This window comes from Arachis stenosperma, chromosome 2 (genome assembly GCF_014773155.1).
Source record: "Arachis stenosperma cultivar V10309 chromosome 2, arast.V10309.gnm1.PFL2, whole genome shotgun sequence".
Lineage (NCBI taxonomy): Eukaryota > Viridiplantae > Streptophyta > Magnoliopsida > Fabales > Fabaceae > Arachis > Arachis stenosperma.
In genome coordinates this window covers 61,280,811-61,302,549 of record NC_080378.1, presented here as the reverse complement: position 1 = coordinate 61,302,549, position 21,739 = coordinate 61,280,811, and the positions used below count along the sequence as shown (strand labels likewise).

Genomic DNA, 21,739 nt, shown 5'->3' with positions numbered 1-21,739 from the left:
AATTCTGCAGATCGCACACGTCACGCGGCCGCGTCGTCCACGTGTTCGTGTCACTCAGTCTTTTTCGTACCACGCATGCGCGTCGTACACGCATTCGCGTCGTTCGTGCAGCTTCCAATCCGCACGGTCGCGTCAGGCACGCGAGCGCGTCACTGTGATTTCTTCCATTTCGCGCGGTCGCGTGAGCCATGCGATCGCGTGACTTCTCACTGATCATCTCCTCAATTCCTTGTGTTCCTTCCACTTTTGCATGTTTCCTCTTCATTCCTTACGCCATCCTTGCCCTATGACGCCTGAAACACTTAACACACAGATCACGGCATCGAATGGTAGGAAGGAAAATAAAAATATACAACTAAAAGGTCTCTAGGAAGCAAGTTTCCAATCATAGAATATTTTTAGGAAGGAATTGTAAATACATGCAAATCATATGAATAAGTGGACAAAGACTTGATAAAACCACACAATTAAACACAATATGAATCATAAAATAGCGGTTTATCAACCAATCCCTGGCAACAGTGCCAAAAACTTGGTGCACGGAATTACACTTTGCACAGCTGAACCAACAAGTGCACTGGGTCGTCCAAGTAATACCTCAGTGAGTCAGGGTTGATCCCATGAGGATTGTGATTTGAAGCAAGCTATGGTTATCTTGTAGATCTTAGTTAGGCGAATAGAAAAGTTGGTTGATTATTTATAATGCATAAAAGGAAAATAAAGAAAATGTTACTCAATTGATGGTGAATGTAATGATAAGAAGATGGTTAAGGCTTCGGAGATGCTATGCTCTTCTGAATCAAGTCGGCCTTACTGTCTCCTCCAATTATGAATAATTTCTTCTATGGCAGGCTGTATGTGATCAACGCCTTTCTTGAGAGGTTGCCAATGCTCCTCCAGTGCTGAACCCCAGGGTTAGTGCGGATCTAGTCTAATTGAGGGTGAATCTCCTGCAGTCCATTTCCCTTAGTGATCCTACTCAAAATGCCACAAACAATGTCGAATCTTCTGGATCAGAGAATGCTGCACCTTTGATTCTAGCATCTTCCACAAAGACTCTAATCTCCCCATACCTCGGCTGAACTAGTGTCTCTAGAAGTCCCCAACGAAGTCGTGGATTAGCCGTCTAAGAGATGTATAATCAAGCTAGTGGTTTATCATTGTCCGATGAAAGACTCACTCTGAACCTATGTAGAATGAGATAACCTTATTCCAGTTCAACGCATTCATACTGATAGCAAATACAATGTGTACTTCGAAATATGCCAGTCATCTCTTCAAATCGTGTAGAAGTTCTTAAAAAAAATACTAGACTAATGACTAAGGATTACATAAGAAGGGTAAAACAATCTTTTAGTGCTAAAATCCACTTCTGGTGCCTACTTGGTGAGTGTTTGGGCTGAGCTAGATTGAGATCCACATGCTAGGAGGCTTCTAGGGCATTGAATGCTGGCTAGGGGGTCTTTTTGGGTGTTGGACGCTAGTATCTTCTCCTTTGGGCGTTAGACGCCAGAATAGGGCTAGAAACTAGCGTTGAATGCCAGTTTTGGGCCTTTAATTCTAAAGCAAAGTATAGAGTATTATAATTACTGGAAAGCCCTGGATGTTAGCGTTCCATAGCCGTTGAGAACACTCCATTTGGAGGTCTGTTGCTCCAGAAAAACTCATTCGAGTGCAAGGAGGTTAGATCCTGACAGCATCTGCAGTGCTTTCTCTGCCTCTGAATTAGACTTTTGCTCCAACTTCTCAATTTCAGCCAGAAAATACCTGGAATTGCATAAAAACACACAAACTCAAAGTAGAATTCAAAAATGTGAATTTTACACTAAAACCTATGAAAACTTAATAAAACTTAAACAAAATATACTAAAAACGATATGAAAATGATGGCAAAAAGCGTATAAAATATCCGTTCATTAGTAGACCAACAAACACATCCCAACCACCAACCTAAGAAACACAACATCAAGCTAGTGACGATAAAGAAGCACTTGTTGGGAGGCTATACACCCCGTAAAATTTGCGATTAATTAGTCAAAAAATTAAATTTTAATAAAAGAAATTAAGAATATTAATTTTATATTTTAATAAGATAGAACTAATTAAAACAAGAATTTTGACACTAGTTTTAAAGAATTTGGCCCAAGATTAGGCCGAACGGGCCGAACCGGTCAAACTAGGCCCAAACCAGACCAACTCATTAAACAAAAATGAGCATCAAGTCATCTTCTTTTCCATTTCACCATTTTACACTGGGAAAAAAGGAGAGGGGAAGAACACAAACTTCAAACCCTTGTTCTTGTTTTAAATCGAAATAATTTTTTATCCAGAGCTCCGATTGCCGGATCGTTTGAAGCCACACATCCGCAATGACGAACTCTACAAAGCCCGATGCTTAATTTGGCAAGGAACCTTCGATTTCGTTCTCAACCTCTCTTTCCCCTAAATTTTGAAAATTGATTAGAGTGGTGTTGAGATTTTGGTTCTTTGATGTTATAAGGTCCGGTTAGCTTGAGGAAAATGCTCACTCTTACTTATTTGGCGCTTGGGTAAGGTAAGGATCATAGAATCCTAGATAATTCTTTGATTAAGTGTGTTGGGTATTGAATTTTAGGTATGTACTGTGACAAATGTGTTAGGTGTATATATACATATGATATGAAGCAATTGGAAATGTTGGAAGCTTAATTGAAAGCTTGGAGTTGGTGCTAGTTGCTGAATTTCGGTGCTGAAGCTTGCAATTTTGCCTAAGTGGGTTTTCTTTGGTTATACGAGAAAATCGGCTAAGGTATGATTTTGGTTTCTCATATTTAATATATAATGTCTTCTGAAAACTTAGGCTAGATGACCATAGGACAGGAATGAATGCATGAGTATGTTAATTGTTTAGTACCTTTGATAATATTTGTTGATATGGATTGGGAATTTGTTGGTGTTTATTGATTATATTGGAATTAGAAATGATGAGTAATGGTTTGATGATGAGTGGTAAGTTGGCAATAATGAACATGTATATATGATGGAATGTTGATAGTTGTTGGTATAAATGTGAAGTTTATGTATGATAGTTTTGTGAAAATGAGGAATGGTGGGTGATGGAAGGGTGTGATATTGTGTTAATGTGATTGGTATGTTGTGGTGTTGAATTATATATATGGAATGTTGAGGTTTGAGTTGATTGTTAATGAAAATAGAGGTTGAAGATTTATGTGAAAAATTAATTTTTGGCCAAACTTCGGTGAGCCATAAGTCGACCTCCGGACCCCTAAATTGTTTCAAACTTGTTTCATAAGAAAATTTTGTCTGTGAAGTTTACACCATTTCAAGAACGGATGAAAAATTTTTTAAACGAAAAAGTTATGCTCGTCAGAAGTTTGAAGTGCAAAATTGAAAATTCTGCAGCATTCAGCATTTTTGCTATTCTGCATAGCTTGCGTACGCGACCACTGCACATGACCCGACCAAACTCTCCGGGTTTGGCATCTTGCGTACGCGGGAAGGATACTTGCGTATGCAGGTAGTGTGCTTGCGTATACGAGCAGTGGTTTTTGAGGGATTGCGTACACGACTACCTGCATGCGACGGGACCAACTTTTCCAGGTTGGGTATCTCGCGTACGCGTGGCCCCTGTTTCAGCAAACATGAATTTTGTGTTTTTAAAGCGTAATTTTAAACCTCTAAGCCTCTATTTTCATTCTTTTAGCCCTAGATCCTAATAGTATGCCTAGTAATGAGATGAAGCTCAAAAAAGGTGCTAACTTGGAGATGAAAAAAGCTTGAGAAGTGATGAATTAGGTATGAGGAGATAGGTTGCATATATATATATATATATATATATATATATATATATATATATATATATATATATATATACTTAAATTATTGCATCTGAGCACTCTTTCTTGAAAGTGCGACCCCAAGAGATGGTGGAAGGTGTGAATCCCCTTCTTTGTTCCTCCAGGTATTGTGAAATCGCCCCAGCGAGATGGTAGGAGGTTGGGATCCCCTCCTTTGTTCCTCATAGACATATGAGAACATAACTCCTGGGTAGACACAAGGGTTGTGATTTTGCCCTACTTACTCCAGGTTGGTTAGCATAGAGGCTCCCCGGTAGATGCAAGGGTGTGGTTTACCCCACTTGCTCCGGGTTATGTTGAACTATGTATGGAAGTGAAAATATATGATGTATAAGTAATGTTATGACTATAAGGAATGAATGTGAAATGAGTATGAATGTATATGAATGAAATGAGGCATATGTAATTATGTTATCTGAGATATGAGTTTCCTTGGGTAAAGTACCGTGGCTTGCCACCACGTGTTCCAGGTTGAGACTCGATACTCCGTTGACCCTACAACGTAAGGGTGACCAGACACTGGTGCACGAAATTGTGATAGCACTTTTCACAACTCCGCACAACTAACCAGCAAGTGCACTGGGTCGTCCAAGTAATACCTTACGTGAGTAAGGATCGATCCCACGGAGATTTATGGCTTGAAGCAAGCTGTGGTCATCTTGTGAATCTCAGTCAGAAGGATTCAAATGGTTATAAGGTTTTGATAATTAAAAGATAAATAAAAGGGAAAATAACATAGAGATACTTATGTAATTCATTGGTGGGGATTTCAGATAAGCGTTTGGAGATGCTTTGTTGCTTCTGAACCTCTGCTTTTCTATTGTCCTCATCCAATCATGCGTGCTCCCTTCCATGGCAAGCTGTAAGATCCTCTCAGTGAAAATGGTCTGGCTACGGTTTCTATACGGCTAATCAACTGTCGGATTTCTCGTCTCGGATGAAAAATACCAGGCATAGCTACCATAGGGCTAATCATCTGTTGGTTCTCACTTGTGTCGAAATAGGATCCATTGATCCTTTTGCACACTATCACTATGCCCAACAGTCATGAGTTTGAAGCTCGTCACTGTCATCCCTTCCCAGATCCTACTCGGAATACCACAGACAAGGTTTAGACTTTCCAGATCTCAGGAATGCTGTCTATTGATTCTAGCCTATACCACGAAGATCCTAATCACGGGGTCGGATGCTCTGTTGTCAGGAGAGACGATGCGAATCCGTGGATCAGAGACCCAAGAGAGTATACTCCGGCTGGCATCTAATGACTACGTTGAACATCATGTAGATCGATTTGTGGTTGTCAAGCACGCGGATCTTGGCTAAGCGAGTACTGAAGATAGTACAAGAGTATATCTTGGATAAGAAGTAGGCGTGAGTTGAAGGAAAAAACAATAGTACTTGCATTAATTTGTGAGGAACAGCAGAGCTCCTCACCTTAATCTATGAGGTGTAGAAACTCCACCATTAAAAATACATAAGAGAAAAAGGTCTAGGCATGGCCAAATGGCCAGCCTCCCCAAAGATGATCATAAAGCTCAAGGGTTCCAAAGAAGACCCCAATACAATAGTAAAAAGTGCAATTTATACTAAACTAGTAAACTAGGTTTACAGAAAATGAGTAGATATTGCAGAAATCTACTTCCGGGGCCCACTTGGTGTGTGCTTGGGCTGAGCTTTGAAACTTTCACGTGCATAAGCCATCCTTGGAGTTAAACACCAGCTTGGGTGCCAGTTTGGGCGTTTAACTCCAGTTCTGGTGCCAGTTCTGGCGTTTTACGCCAGAAAAGGGTCTCTGGGTGGCGTTTGAATACCAGTTTGGGCCATCAAATCTCGGGAAAAGTATGAACTATTATACATTGCTGAAAAGCCTAAAATGTCTACTTTCCAACGAAATTGAGAGCGCGCCAATTAGAATTCTGTAGCTCTAGAAAATCCACTTCGAGTGCAGGGAGGTCAGAATCCAACAACATCTGCAGTCCTTTCTCAGCCTCTGAATCAGATTTTTGCTCAGGTCCCTTAATCTCAGCCAAAAAATACCTAAAATTATAGAAAAATACACAAACTCATAGTAAAGTCTAGAAATGTAAATTTTTCATAAAAACTAAAAAACTATATACTAAAAAGTAAGTAAAACATACTAGAAATTACCTAAAAACAATGCCAAAAAGCGTATAAATTATCCGCTCATCACAACACCAAACTTAAATTGTTGCTTGTCCCCAAGCAATTGAAAACAAAATAGGATAAAAAGAAGAGAATATACAATAAATTCCAAAACATCAATGAAGCTTAGATTCAATTAGATGAACGGGACTAATAGCTTTTTGTTTCTGAACAATTTTGGCATCTCACTTTATCCTTTGAAGTTCAGAATGATTGGCATCCCTAGGAACTCAGAATTCAGATAGTGTTATTGAATCTCCTAGTTCAGTATGTTGATTCTTGAACACAGCTACTTATGAGTCTTGGCCGTGACCCTAAGCATATTGTTTTCCAGTATTACCACCGGATACATAAATGCCACAGACACAAAACTAGGTGAACCTTTTTAGATTATGACTCAGCTTTGCTATAGTCCCCAGTTAGAGGTGTCCTGTAACAACCCTGATTTTCGAGTACGCGAGATCTTTTCTAAAGGCACGGAATCCTCCGGAAGATCAGTAAAGGGAACACCTCTGTTATATCATCAAGCATCTCAATCCTCATTATCATTATGTCATCCTTAATCTAGAACCTCTTTTGAGGCAAACTTGACAACACAATCACGAGGAACCTAGTTTTTGAACCGTATCGGTTAGGAGTTTTTATTCTAGTTTTCGTAAATAGTCTCAGTTTGACAAACCGGACTCGATTAATGATAGAAGAGAGATAATAGTATAATATTAGTATTATATTAGTATTAGAAGATGATTGAATGATATTATAAGGTTACCTAGTCTGTTTTAGTTAGAAACAGAAAATCGGTTTAACCGGGTTTACGATTTACTGGTGCAGCTTAGCACCAGCACTCTCTAATGACTTTAGCAATGCTAAGGCCTCATTATTCATGTTTTATTCTTATAATAAATATGTTACTAGTGTCATTTATGTTAGTAGCTCAGAAAATAATTTTTAGAGATGTTTTTACGAGTGTTTCGATACACCTAGTTTTAGTAGTTGTACACCAGAGATATTTTAATATTATTTTAATCCACCTCCAAGCCAACCAATCACAACTCTTCCTACACCCCCAAGACCTCCAAGGCTGTCTCATTCATCATTTTGGCCGAAAATAACAAGAGAGAAAAGAGAGAAACTTTCATGAACACTTAATCTTCAAAGCTTGATTTCTTCTGAACTAAAATTCAAATCAAAACTCTGATTTCACCAAAATGATCCTATCTTCTTTCTCTACATAAACATGTGACTTATCAAGGCTGGAAATAAGGTGAGATGACTGTCTCCCTCCCTCTTCAATTCGGTTTTCAAGGAAAATCATGCAAAACATGTGTTTTCTTGATGTTTTTCCTTAGGAATCATGCTTAACTTGACTTGAGGGCCAAGAAACGTTAATTTCCAGCAAGTCTAAGGTGAGATATCTCTTCCTAACGTGCTGAGGGAGATTTGGTCAGTTGAGAGTTTGTGGATTTAAAGTTATTCTTGATGTGATTTAGGAGGAAAAAGTGCTTAAGGACCACCTGAAAGAGTAACCGGATTTGAAGCAGCAAATCAAGGTAGGGTGTCATGAAATTAATCTTGAATATTTGTGTTTGAGTTGTGTGAATGTTGTATGATTTGGCTGTGCTAAAAATTGGTTGCATATATGATTGATTCTTGGTGAAAATTTGGTGAAATTTTGATGAATTTTGATGAAATTCAAGCTATGAATGTGTGTTCTTGTGGCTGCTGGAAAACGAAACCCTAGGCCCTAAATTGGGGTTCAATTTGTGTTAAAATCATGTAGAAAATATGGGGTTTTAGTGGCTGGGAATTTATTTTGAATTTTGGTAAAAATCGGTTGCTGAAAAGACTGAAAAACGGGTAAAAACAGAGGAAGAATTTGAAGAATTTACGAAGAACACTTTGAGTGTGGTGAAGAACAATGAAGAACACCTTTTTGATTCATAAAAGGGCAAGGAAGTAATTAAGTTGGTGTTTGGGGGGTTATTTGGTAATTTTTGAAAGTTAAGGTGGTTAAAGTAGAAATATTAAAAGTTACCGGGGTAAAAAGTTAATTTTAAATGTTAAAAGGTAAAGGCAAGGTAATTTTCGAAAATTTAATAATAAAATAATAAATAATAATAAAATATTAAATAATAATATTTAATTAAAAATAATATTTTAATAAAAATAATAAAATAATGCAAAAAAGGCAATTTTCTGTAAAAGCTTTAGAAAGACAACTTTAAGTGCAGAATCTCAGAATTACTTTCATAAAACACTTAGGGAGTGATAAGAACATATTAGTGAGGCAAAGATAAAAGAAAGATAAAAAGTTGAAGAAAAGATAAAATTAAAGAAATGTCTATAAGGTTTTAATAACAGAAAAACAGACAAAAATTAGTGAACGAACTAGGGCAACATAGTTAGTCCTTGAGTTGCGACTAGGGTTAGGTATTGTATGAAAAGTTAAATTGTTTCAGTATAGACTTAATGAACCTATACTTGGGAAAGGCGAACTATTCATACCGAGATTTACATAAGCTTTAAATACATACGTTAAGCAGAGAAAAGAGTAACCAGAGCAGAGTAAAGAGATGCAGAGAACAGAGTAACCAGAATAGAGAAAAGAGATCAAGAGAAAAGAGTAATTTGATAAAGAGAAATGGTTTGAGTTAAGATGTTGTAAAAGTAAAAGCTGTAAAGTTTGTACGGGATGATTGAACAAAGAAAGAGAGAGGTATTGTATATGAATATGTAACTAGAGATGAATAACGAGAATGATAACTTATGATGATAATTACACTAATTCTTTTGAGGAAATGTATTTAGTTTATGAAATTGTTGGCAAGGACGTGGGTTTTGTCCCGCTTGCGTATTTATGATTATAAAAGAGAATAAAAAGCAGAGGACCTGTTGAAAGGTCATTTGTTGCTTGAGGCAACCCAAGAGATGTGTTTATTCATTTGTTGCGTTATGGCAACTCCTGAGATATTTGTGTGATGATCTGCTGCGTGAAGGCAGTCATATAGATGGTGGTGTGACCACTGAGAACGCTTTCCTGCGGTACAGATTTATATTTTGATTCTGTAAGGCAGAGGGGTTATTTCCTGCTACAGAAGTACCGTGACCACCTGTTCCATTTCTGTAGTGGCAGAGGAGTTATTTCCTGTATACAGAAGGTGTGTCGGTATACATCCCTGCAGTGGCAGATGTGTTATTTCCTGCGTGCAGTGGACCTTGTGGTGGCAGAGGGGTTATTTCCTGTACACAGGGGTATAGCCAACAGGAAAGCCATATCCGGCTGGTAATGCTGGGTTACGTTGGGAGTGGGTAGAAATCGACAGATGAGCTCATTACCTGCACTAGGGCTAGACATGCATCATACTTGGTTGCGCATTAACTCTGTTATGGTTGTTGTTTAAATGCATGCTTTCTTTGTTTGTATTCTACTCACCGTGTCTGTGTTTTATTTTCTTGTATTCTCTTGTTTGTGTTTTGCTTTCTATTTTCTCTGTTTTCTCTAGTTATCTGCTTCTTCTGTCCACTGCTTCTCGATATTCTACTATTTATCTGCTAAACAACACGGAATTAATGAACATAACTAATAACCCCGACCCTACTAAGAACTCCCCAGTTCTTACCCTTTCTCTCTCCCTTCCCCCTTCAGATGGAAGTTTGGGTACCCTTCTGTAGTTCGTTGATGACCGTTCATAAAGAGGATTCCACTCTAGGTAGTCTTCTGAGTCTAGGGTGAATCCCGTTTTCTATTCATATGTATATACGGTGAGGCCAGCCAATGTCTGCACCCTGTTTGTACGCGAACTTTAGCCTAAATCCTGTGTACGAGATTCCTACTGTGTGGCTACTTCATGAGGTACCAGAGAGGCGTCCAGTAGAAAAGTCTGATCGTGCAGAGGAGTAGCAGATGATGTTCTATCTTCTGATGACGTTCCACCTGACTTGAGTTTTGAAGACCTAGAACGTACTTCCCCTCGCTCTAGTAGTTTAGAGGGACTAGGAGAGTATAGAGTTTAGGCTAGCCTGGGTGCCAGCTTAGAGACCTCTTGAACAGGTCAGGACCTGGGATGTTGTATGTATATATATGTATATAGTTATTATCTAGTTATATCTAGGGGTGTTCTAACTAAAAATCTATACCTAAATAAAGGTTGGATCACTGAATGTTATTAACTGCTTGTGATGTATTTATGTGTGGTTGTTTATAACTATTTTATCTATTATCAGTTGTGGAATGATTATGAATGATTCCGTCTATTAATCCAGACATTGTCAAAAAAAAAATACCTCACAAATTAACTACATTTTTATCAACGAATCAGGCTCATATGATAAATAATAGATAATAATTAGGAAGACAAGTTGGTAGCACTCAGTTTCTGGTATGATCTAGACATATTGAAAATTGGGTCGTTACAATTTGGTATCAGAGCAGTTCGTTCCCAATAGAGCCTGGGGAGTAGACTAACTATGCTTCATTGCATACTCTGCTTGTGTGTCTCATGCTGTTAGGGTATCTTTAAGATACATTTGGCATGAATGTCTATGAGTGCTCATTTTGGAAATGTTCGTGCCTTACTTGAGATATTAAGACTGATCACCTTAATGTTGATTGTTTGGTGCGGATAGAACTTTAATGACTGCGAATAGGCATAGTTTAATCGAGCTTCAAACTACGAATCGATGCAAGGCACAGCTATCTTCATAGCTGTTATGATCTCCATGGCCATAGCTATGTTAGATTTGGATGCAGTAAGGAACGAACGCTTGCTTTACTTGTGAGGAATCTGGACACTTGGCGAGGAGTTGCCCAAAAGGACTTTCTCGAAACCCAATACGAACCCAGCAACAAGGTCGAGTGTTTGCCATGACTGCTGATGATGCTATGCAATCAGACGCCCTGATCCAAGGTCAGTGTATTCTCAAAGATCGATTTCTAACTGTACTGTATGACTCGGGTGCATCGCATTCCTTTATCTCTTTAACTGTTGCTCGTGAATTGGGACTAGATTTCTCTGAGTTTAACTTTGATCTAATTGTCCATACACCTGTATCTCAAAATGTTTGACTGGTTTAGTGTGCCTGCAAGTACCGTTCACTATTAGGAACAGAACTTTTATACATGATCTAATCTGTTTGCCTCTATGTGGTTTAGAAGTTATTCTAGGATTAGATTTGTTGTCCAAGTATCCTGTTTTCCTTGATTGCTTTGAAAGAACTCCTGTTATTCCGTCTGATAGTTTAGATATTAAACCATTTCTGTCTCATACTTTATATCTGAATTTCGTAAGAGTTACCTTAGATGGGAGTGATTGTGAGGGGTACGTTCTGTTAGCGGCTAGCTCGAATGACAGTGAATTCAGCTTAGAACGAATCCGAGTGGCGAAGGAATTTCCTGATGTTTTCCCGGATGACATACCTGAATTTCCTCCTCAGACAGTATTGAACTAGTACCTGGAACCGGACCAATTTCCATAGCACTGTACCGGATGTCACCATTGGAACGTGCAGAGTTGAGGAAGCAGTTGGATGAGCTACTTGGAACGAAATTTATTTGTCCCAGTGCATCACCTTGGGGAGCTCCAATATTGCTAGTAACGAAGAAGGATGGTGGAATGAGACTTTGCGTAGATTACCGACAGTTAAATAAAGTCACTATCAAGAACAAGTATCCCTTCCACGGATAGATGATTTGATGGATCAGTTGAAAGGTGCAACTGTGTTCTCAAAGATTGATTCGCGATCGGGCTATCACCAGATTCGAGTAAAAGAATCAGATATACCGAAGACTGCATTTAGAACTCGATATGGTCACTATGAGTATACGGTTATGTCGTTTGGACTAACTAATGCTCCTGCGATTTTCATGGATTACATGAATCGTATTTTTCGTCTGTACCTTGATCGGTTCGTAGTAGTTTTCATAGACGATATTCTCATCTATTCGAAGACAGAAAGAGAGCATGAAGAGTATCTAAGGACTGTATTGCGGAATTTGAGGACCTTAAGTTGGCTATGACTGAGACGTCAAGTGGAGTCTGTCTGGCCCAATTGCATATAACACCAGATTTTAAGATTATTATTCAGCAAGCACAAACACAGGATCCAGAAATGATGACGATGCTGAGACGGATGAAAGTAGAGGAACCAGAAGTTGTAAAACAAGATCGTAGCGGTCTCTTGAGGTACAAGAACAGGATTTGTGTGCCTAGCTCTGGGGATTTGCGACGGAGGACTCTTGTAGAAGCACATCAAAGTAGATTCTCCATGCATCCTGGAGTGACAAAGATGTATCAAAATTTGAAACAAATGTTCTGGTGGCCGGACTTAAAGAAAGAGGTTGCTGACTATGTCTCAAAATGTTTAACCTGCCAAAAGGTGAAGGTGGAACACTAGAAACCGTCAGAAACCCTGCAACCCTTAGAAATACCACAATGGAAATGGGAGCAGATCACTATGAATTTTGTCACGGGATTGCCAAGGACCTCAACAGAACACGATGCCATTTGGGTAATTGTGGATAGGTTGAGAAAATCAGCACACTTCCTTCCGATTCGAGTTGACTATACATTAGAAAGGCTGGCACGGATATATATTCAAGAAATCGTACGATTGTACGGAATACCTTCGTAAATTGTCTCAGATCGAGTTTCGAGGTTTACTACTGATGACAAGTCATCATATACCTATTTTTCTATGCTTTTTCATACAATAAATTGATGATTTGTGCTTAAATGATATATTTCTTGATCTTTTAATTTTATAAATCTTGTAGGAAATAAGAAGAAAAAGAAGCAAAGAAGCACAAAATAAGCTAAAAAGGAGAAAAAAAGAGCTTTGGGGTACACTTTGAAGTTGGGGTACACTTTGGAGCCTTAGGCCACGCTTTTAAAAGCGTGGCCCATGACCAAATCAAAGGAGGAAGCAACCAGCACGCACACTGCCCTGCTCTTGCCAAGGGCAGGGCAATATCTGATGGTGTTTTTGTGGAAAAACGAATTTCCAACACACATATCCAACCGGCAAGTATACCGGGTCGCATCAAGTAGTAATAACTCACAAGAGTGAGGTCGATCCCACAGGGATTGATGGATCAAGCAACTTTAGTGGGTGATTAGTTTAGTCAAGCTAACATTGAGTGAATTGTGTGAAGTGTAGCCAACAGAAAGTAAATGGCAGAAATCTTAAAGATGCAGAAAGTAAATTGGCAAGTAACTTAAAGAGTAAGAAATGTAAATTGCAAGAAATGTAAATTGCATTGAATGTAAATGGGGAGTGGGTGCTGGAAATTAAAGGAAGCAATAAATCAAGCAACTGAAAATTTAAATTGCAGGCAGAATAAAAGGATTTTGGGAGCTGGGATTCAAGAAATCAAACAAGAAATTGTAAATGGCAATCAAACAGAGAAGTAAAAGATGTAGTAACTTGCAACCGATCTCAAACAGAAAGCAGAATTGCTTGAAGAAGCAAACAGAAATTAAATTCAACTCAATTGGAAAATCAAAATAAAGATCTCAGGAAATCAAAGAGACTAGAAAACAAGTCTAGATCTCAATTCCTTCCTTGATCAAAGTAGAAAATAATCAGCAGAAGAGAAGTAACTCAAGCAGCAAGTGAAATGTAAATCCAATTCTCAATTATGCAGAAGAACAAAGCATAGATGTTGCAGATGGAGAATGAAAACAGAATTCCTTCCAATCTCCACCCAAGATTCAAAACAGAAATGAAAACTCAAAGAGAGAGCTATCTACTACTCCCTAATGAAGCAAGCCTTTTTCCTTTCTAATCGAGCTCCCCTTTTTGAAATGAGAGTGATGCCTTTATATAGGCTTTTTACAAAATGAAAATAAAATGAAATTGAAATTAAAAATAAATTCATAAAATGAAATTCGTAATCTAGCTTCTTTGTGTGCCTTTGAGTCATGTTGAGTGGGCTTTGCTTGATTTGGATTTGAGGGAGAATGGGTCTTGGATGGCCTTGATTCAATTTGGTGAGGAATTGAATTTATATGAAATTGAACTTTTGGCCCATGATTATTTGCTCCCAGGAGGCTGCCCTGCCCTTGTGGAGGGCAGAGCAGGGAAATTGTGCGTGCGGCTCATTGCGTGCGAGCTTGGTGTGTGAGGATGCTGCCCTGCCCTTGTGGAGGGTAGGGCAATGTTGCCTTGGTGTGTCTTGTGCGCGCACCACGTTCCTTGACCGTGCCATGATGCGCTTGTGTGCGCCAAGCCTAAGCCTTTACTTCCTTGAAGGTCTTGTGTTCGAACCTTGGTGAAAGCACTTGAGGAGCAATTTTTTTCTTTGATTTTCCATGAAGAGCACGACATTGTCCTGCTCTCCAAGAGGGCAGGGCAGAAAATTGAGCGCTACTTTGTTTTGGGGTGAGGCTCCAGCTTCGAGCCTTGGTGGAAGCACTTTGGTTTATTTTCGCTTATTTTTTGCCCTTAAAGATGCCTTTCGTTCCTGCCTCAATTGTATGCCAAATATGGATTGCTATATATCGTTGGAAAGCTCGGAATGTCAGCTTTCCAACGCAACTAGAAGCACATCAATCGGACGTATGTAGCTCAAGTTATAGCCCTTTGAAGTAGGCATGGTCATGCTGTGAGCGGCCAGATTTTAACTTAGCGAAAATTTGCTCCAACCTCACTTTGTTTCATCATGATTCTGCCCTGCCCTTGGCAAGGGCAGGGCAGTGTGCGTGCTGGGTGTTTTCCTCTTTAATTTGGTCATGGGCCACGCTTTTAAAAGCGTGGCCTAAGCCTCCAAAGTGTGCTCCAACTTCAAAGTGTGCTCCAAAGCTCTTTTTTTCCTCTTTTTTTGTGCTTCTTTGCTTCTTTTTCTTCTTATTTCCTACAAGATTTATAAAATTAAAAGATCAAGGAAATATACCAATTAAGTATAAAAGCATTCAATATTTAAGCACAAATCATCAATTTCTTGTATGAAAAAGCATAGAAAATGGGTATATGATGACTTGTCATCACAACACCAAACTTAAACCTTGCTTGTCCCCAAGCAAGAAAAGAATCATGCAATAAAGATTGACAATCCAAGGTAAGAAGAATAGCAACTCAATGTTCATGGTAAGCTAGTTTTCTAAGCATGCTTCAATCACAAAAGAAATGTAAATGATTGATGCTTCTATCTAGCTCATTTTATGAAATCTTTTCCTTATAATTCTTCCTTGAAACAAGCTTTTGATTTTTTTTTTAAGCTTCTCCTTTTGGGTGCTTTTCCCCATGAGTTAATAACAAAGCTACGACTTTGATGAGCGGATATTTTATACGCTTTTTGGGGGTAATTTCATGTAGATTTTAGCATGTTTTAATTAGTTTTTAGGCAAAAATCATATTTCTGGACTTTACTATGAGTTTGTGTGTTTTTCTGTGATTTCAGGTATTTTCTGGCTGAAATTGAGGGAGCTGAGCAAAAATCTGAGTTAGGCTGAAAAAAAGGACTGCTGATGCTGTTGGATCCTGACCTCCCTGCACTCGAAATAGATTTTCTGGAGCTACAGAAGTTCAATTGGCGCGCTCTCAACGGCGTTGGAAAGTAGACATCCAGGGCTTTCCAGCAATATATAATAGTCTATACTTTGCGAGAAGATAGATGACGTAACTTGGCGTTGAACGCCAAGTACATGCTGCTGTCTGGAGTTAAACGCCAGAAACACATCATGATCTGGAGTTGAACGCCCAAAACACGTTATAACTTGGAGTTCAACTCCAAGAAAAGCCTCAGTTCGTGGATAGCTTTAGTCTCAGCCCCAGCACACACCAAGTGGGCCTCAGAAGTGGATTTCTGCACTAATTATCTTAGTTTACTCATTTTCTATAAACCTAGGTTACTAGTTTACTATTTAAACAACTTTTAAAGACTTATTTTGTACCTCATGACATTTTCAGATCTGAATTACATACTTTTTGACGGCATGAGTCTCTAAACTCCATTGTTGGGGTGAGGAGCTCTGCAGCGTCTCAATGAATTAATACAATTCCTTTATTTTCCATTCAAACACGCTTGTTCTTATCTAAGATGTTCATTCGCGCTTAATTATGGAGAAGGTGATGATCCGTGACACTCATCACCTTCCTCAGTCCATGAACGTGTGTCTGACAACCACCTCCGTTCTACATCAGATTGAATGAGTATCTCTTAGATTCATTACTCAGAATCTTCGTGGTATAAGCCGGATTGATGGCGGCATTCATGAGAATCCGGAAAGTCTAAACCTTGTCTGTGGTATTCTGAGTAGGATTCCGGGATTGAATGACTGTGACGAGCTTCAAACTCCTGAAGGCTGGGCGTTAGTGACAAACGCAAAAGAATCAATGGATTCTATTCCAACCTGATTGAGAACCGACAGATGATTAGCCATGCTGTGACAGAGCATAGGAACGTTTTCACTGAGAGGATGGGAAGTAGCCATTGACAACGGTGACACCCTACATAGAGCTTGCCATAGAAGGGATTTTGCGTGTGGAGAAGGATTTCAAGGAAGAGTTGAAGTTCAGAGGACAAAGCATTTCCAAAACTCCAACATATTTCTCATTACTGAACAACAAGTAATGCTTTGATTCTCTTTTATTTTTCTAATAATTTTAAACACTTTGACTTCTTACAATTAAATCCAAATAATCTTACTGGCCTCCTGACTAAGATTAATAAAATAAATATAGCTTGCTTCAAACCAATAATCTCCGTGGGATCGACCCTTACTCACGTAAGGTATTACTTGGACGACCCAGTGCACTTGCTGGTTAGTGGTACGAGATCATAAGAAATTTTGATTTTGATATTGAGATTAAGATTTCGTGCACCAGACTTCTAAATGCTTTGTTTTCAAGTATTACCACTTGATACATAAGCACCACAAGCATTTAATTAGAGGACTTCATTAAGCTCATCATTTTTTTTCTTTTCTTGACTCTCTAATCATTGATGCTCAGAACCTTGAGCTTTGAGGGAGTGCTTTTGCACTTGAGCCTAGCCTTGACTTCTAAGTGTTTTGTTTTCAAGCATTTGGCTTGATACATAAACACTACAAGCACTTAACAAATAAATTGCCATTGGTACTCAGAGCCTTCAGCTTTCTCATTCTTTCCCTTTTTCTTTTCTTGCTTTAATTGTATTTGCTTCTTCAAGGTTTTCATGATTTCAAAAGATTTCACAAAATTTACTAGATGAAAAACTTCAATTAAATAAAATCCAATGCAATTGAGCAACAATCAATCATACTAGCTTTCCAATACTTGTATGCACATGCTAAATTCTTCTTTAATTCCTTGTTTGTTTATGATCATGATGCTTTTTTGCTTTTGAACTCACAAAACTCAAGTTGGTAGTCATAATGGTACAGCACCATTTTGTAAATCAAATTCAAGCTATGCTTAGTGATGAGCGGATAATTTGTATGCTTTTTGGCATTGTTTTTAGTATATTTTTAGTATGATCTAGTTAGTTTTTAGTATATTTTTATTAGTTTTTAGTTAAAATTCACTTTTCTGGACTTTACTATGAGTTTGTGTGTTTTTCTGTGATTTCAGGTATTTTCTGGCTGAAATTGAGGGACCTGAGCAAAAATCTGATCCAGAGACTCAAAAGGACTGCAGATGCTGTTGGATTCTGACCTCCCTGCACTCGAAGTGGATTTTCTGGAGCTACAGAAGCTCAATTGGTGCGCTCTCAACGGCGTTGGAAAGTAGACATCCTGGGCTTTCCAGCAATATATAATAGTCCATACTTTGCCCAAGATTTGATGGCCCAAACCGGCGTTCAAAGTCACCTCAAGAAATTCCAGCGTTAAACGCCGGAACTGGCACCTAATTGGGAGTTAAACGCCCAAACTGGCACTAAAGCTGGCGTTTAACTCCAAGGAGAGTCTCTACACGAAAAAGCTTCATTGCTCAGCCCAAGCACACACCAAGTGGGCCCGGAAGTGGATTTTTATGTCATTTACTCATCTATGTACTAGTTTTCTATAAGTAGGACCTTTTACTATTGTATTAAAGAGACTTTTGGGGTAGCTATCTTTGTTTTATGCAATCTTAGACCTTTGGGAGGCTGGCCATTCGGCCATGCCTAGACCTTGTTCTTATGTATTTTCAACGGTGGAGTTTCTACACACCATAGATTAAGGTGTGGAGCTCTGCTGTACCTCGAGTATTAATGCAATTACTATTGTTCTTCCATTCAATTCCACTTGTTCTTTATCCAAGATATCACTTGTTCTTCAACTTGATGAAGGTGATGATTGACGCCCATCACCATTCTCACCCATGAACAAGGTGACTGACAACCATTCTTGTTCTACAAGCATCTGAGGCTTAGTGAATATCTCTTGGATTCTTTAATCGGAATCTTCGTGGTATAGGCAAGAACTGATGGCGGCATTCAAGAGAATCCGGAAGGTCTAACCTTGTCTGTGGTATTCTGAGTAGGATTCAATGACTGAATGACTGTGACGTGCTTCAAACTCCTAGCAGGCTAGGGCGTTAGTGACAGACGCAAAAGTATCGATGGATATTATTCCGGCCTGACCGAGAACCGACAGCTGAATTCCGCTATGCCGTGACAGGACATATGCAATCGCTTTCACTGAGAGGATGGGAGGTAGCTGCTGACAACAATGAAACCCTACACGAGCTTGCCATGGAAAGGAGTAAGAAGGATTGGATGAAGGCAGTAGGAAAGCAGAGAGACGGAAGGGAAGGCATCTTCATACGCTTGTCTGAAGCTCTTACACCAATGATATACATAAGTATCACTATCTTTATCTTTATATTATTTTCGTTCATCATCATATACATTTGAGTTTGCCTGACTAAGATTTACAAGATGACCATAGCTTGCTTCAATGCTAACAATCTCCGTGGGATCGACCCTTACTCACGTAAGGTATTACTTGGACGACCCAGTGCACTTGCTGGTTAGTTGTGCGAAGTTGTGTAATGCCATGGAATTGAACCACCAAGTTTTTGGAGTTCATGACCAGGGATTATGAGAGTTGTGAAAAGTATTGTTCACAATTTCGCGCACCAAGTTTTTGGCGCCGTTGCCGGGGATTGTTCAAGTTTTGAGCAAGCTTTTGGTAACAATGCCTGGGATTGTTCTAGTTTGGACAACTGACGGTTCATCTTGTTGCTTAGATTAGGTATTTATTTTTTTCGAAATTCTTGAAGATGAATTCTAGAGTTTCATGATGATTTGTTGAAATCTGGCTGGCTGAGAAGCCATGTCTAATCTGATTGGACCGAGGTTTCAACTTATCACCACAGGAGCGTGTTGATTTTCATCAATTTTGCTTTTGGAGCAGTGATCTGCTAAGATTTGGCTGACCTTTGGTCATGTCTAGTGTTTTGGACCGAAGCTTTCCTTGAAAGCTTGGCTGGCTGGGAAGCCATGTCTAATTCCTGGACCGGAGTCTTAGACTAGCATTGCACTGATTCCTGGAATTCTCATTAAGAATTTTGATACCTTTTCCCACTTAATTTTCGAAAAATGAAAAAAAAAAATTTACAAATTCATAAAAAAACCAAAAATATTTGATGTTTCTTGCTTAAGTCTAGTGTCTCATCTTAAGTTTGGTGTCAAATGCATGTTTTTGTTACATTTTTCGAATCCATGCATATATTTCTTTGTTTTGATCTTTGAATTCTTTTGGCTTGAGTGTTTCTGTGTCTCATATAGTGTCAGTAGTACACAAACTGCTAAGTTTGGTGTCTTGCATGCATTGTTAATTGATTCCTGTTGCATTTTGATTATTAAAAATCCAAAAATATTTTTAATTTGTGTCTTTTCAAGTCAATGATACAAAGAATTAAAGATTCAGAACATTCTGCAGAGGAATTATACAGAAAAAGCTGAGCATTCAAAAAATGCCCAGTGAAGAAGGCAGACTGGCGTTTAAACGCCAGCCAGGGTACCTGGTTGGGCGTTTAACGCCCAAAGAGGTAGCATTTTGGGCGTTAAACGCCAGAATGTATACCATTCTGGGTGTTTAACGCCAGGATGGTGCTAGGGGGAAGATTTTGTTTTCAAAATCAATTTTTTTCAAGTTTTCAAAGTTTTTCAAAACCAAATCTTTTTCAAATCATATCTTTTCAATCAAATGTTTTCAAAATCAATTTCTTTCCTTTCTCAAACATACTTACTAACAATTAATGATTTGATTGAACATTTTTTGCCTTTTCTATTAAGAAAGGTTTTATGTTTGAATCATATCTTTTCTTGTTAGGCAAGTCATTAATATTTTTTTTAAAAATCATATCTTTTCAAATTGTTTTCAAATCATATCTTTTCAAATTGTTTTCAAATCATATCTTCTCAATCACATCTTTTTAAAACCATAACTTTTCAATCAAATCTTTTTAACCTCATTTTTTTTAAAATAGTTTTCAATCAAATCTTCTTAATTTCTAATTTCAAAATCTTTTTCAAAAATCACTCTAATCTTTCCCCACTTTCAATTTTCGAAAATTATCAATCAAATTTTCAAAATGTTTTCAAAATCTTTTAATTGAATTTTCGAAAATCCACTTCCCTCCTTCTCACATCCTTCTATTTATGGAGTACTACTCCTTCTTAGTGCACAATTCGAACTCTAACTAATCAAGTTCGAATTCTTCTACCTTCTTTTCTTCTATTTTTCTTTTCCTCTGACACTTCAAGGAATCTCTATACTGTGACATAGAGGATTCCACATTTTCTTTTTCTCTTCTCTTTCATATGAGCAGGAGCAGAGACAAAGGCATTCTTGTTGAAGCTGACCCTGAACCCGAGAGAACCTTGAAGAGAAAGCTAAGAGAAGCTAAAGCACAACTCTCTTTAGAGGACCTGACCGAATTCTTCAAAGAAGAAGAACACATGGCAGCCGAAAACAACAACAATGCCAACAATGCAAGGAAGGTGCTGGGTGACTTCACTGCACCTACTCCTGATTTCTATGGGAGAAGCATCTCTATCCCTGCCATTGGAGCAAACAACTTTGAGCTTAAGCCTCAATTAGTTTCTCTAATGCAACAGAATTGCAAGTTCCATGGACTTCCAATGGAAGATCCTCATCAGTTCTTAGCTGAATTCTTGCAAATCTGTGACACAGTCAAGACTAATGGGGTTGACCCTGAGGTCTATAGACTGATGCTATTCCCTTTTGCTGTAAGAGACAAAGCTAGAATATGGTTGGATTCTCAACCTAAAGAAAGCCTGGACTCATGGGAAAAGCTAGTCAATGCCTTCTTGGCAAAGTTCTTTCCACCACAAAGATGGAGTAAGCTTAGAGTGGAAGTCCAAACCTTCAGACAGAAGGATGGAGAATCCCTCTATGAAGCTTGGGAAAGATACAAACAATTAATCAGAAGATGTCCTTCAGACATGCTTTCTGAATGGAGCATCATAGGTATTTTCTATGATGGTCTCTCTGAACTATCCAAGATATCTTTGGATAGCTCTGCTGGAGGATCTCTTCATCTGAAGAAGACGCCTGCAGAAGCTCAAGAATTAATTGAAATGGTTGCAAATAACCAATTCATGTACACTTCTGAAAGGAATCCTGTGAACAATGGGACTAGTCAGAAGAAAGGAGTTCTTGAGATTGACACTCTGAATGCCATATTGGCTCAGAACAAGATATTGACTCAACAAGTCAACTTGATTTCTCAAAGTCTGTCTGGAATGCAAAATGCACATGGCAGTACTAAGGAAGCTTCATCTGAGGAAG

At 38.6% G+C, this 21,739-nt stretch overlaps 1 non-coding gene across 1 annotated transcript; it reads right to left on the bottom strand.

Annotated features, from left to right (window-relative positions):
* Positions 1 to 21,291: 21,291 nt before the first annotated feature.
* Positions 21,292 to 21,399, bottom strand: LOC130964283 (small nucleolar RNA R71). Its single transcript, XR_009080384.1, has one exon. It is a non-coding gene; the product is annotated as a small nucleolar RNA R71 (small nucleolar RNA).
* Between the last annotated feature and the right edge of the window lie 340 nt (positions 21,400 to 21,739).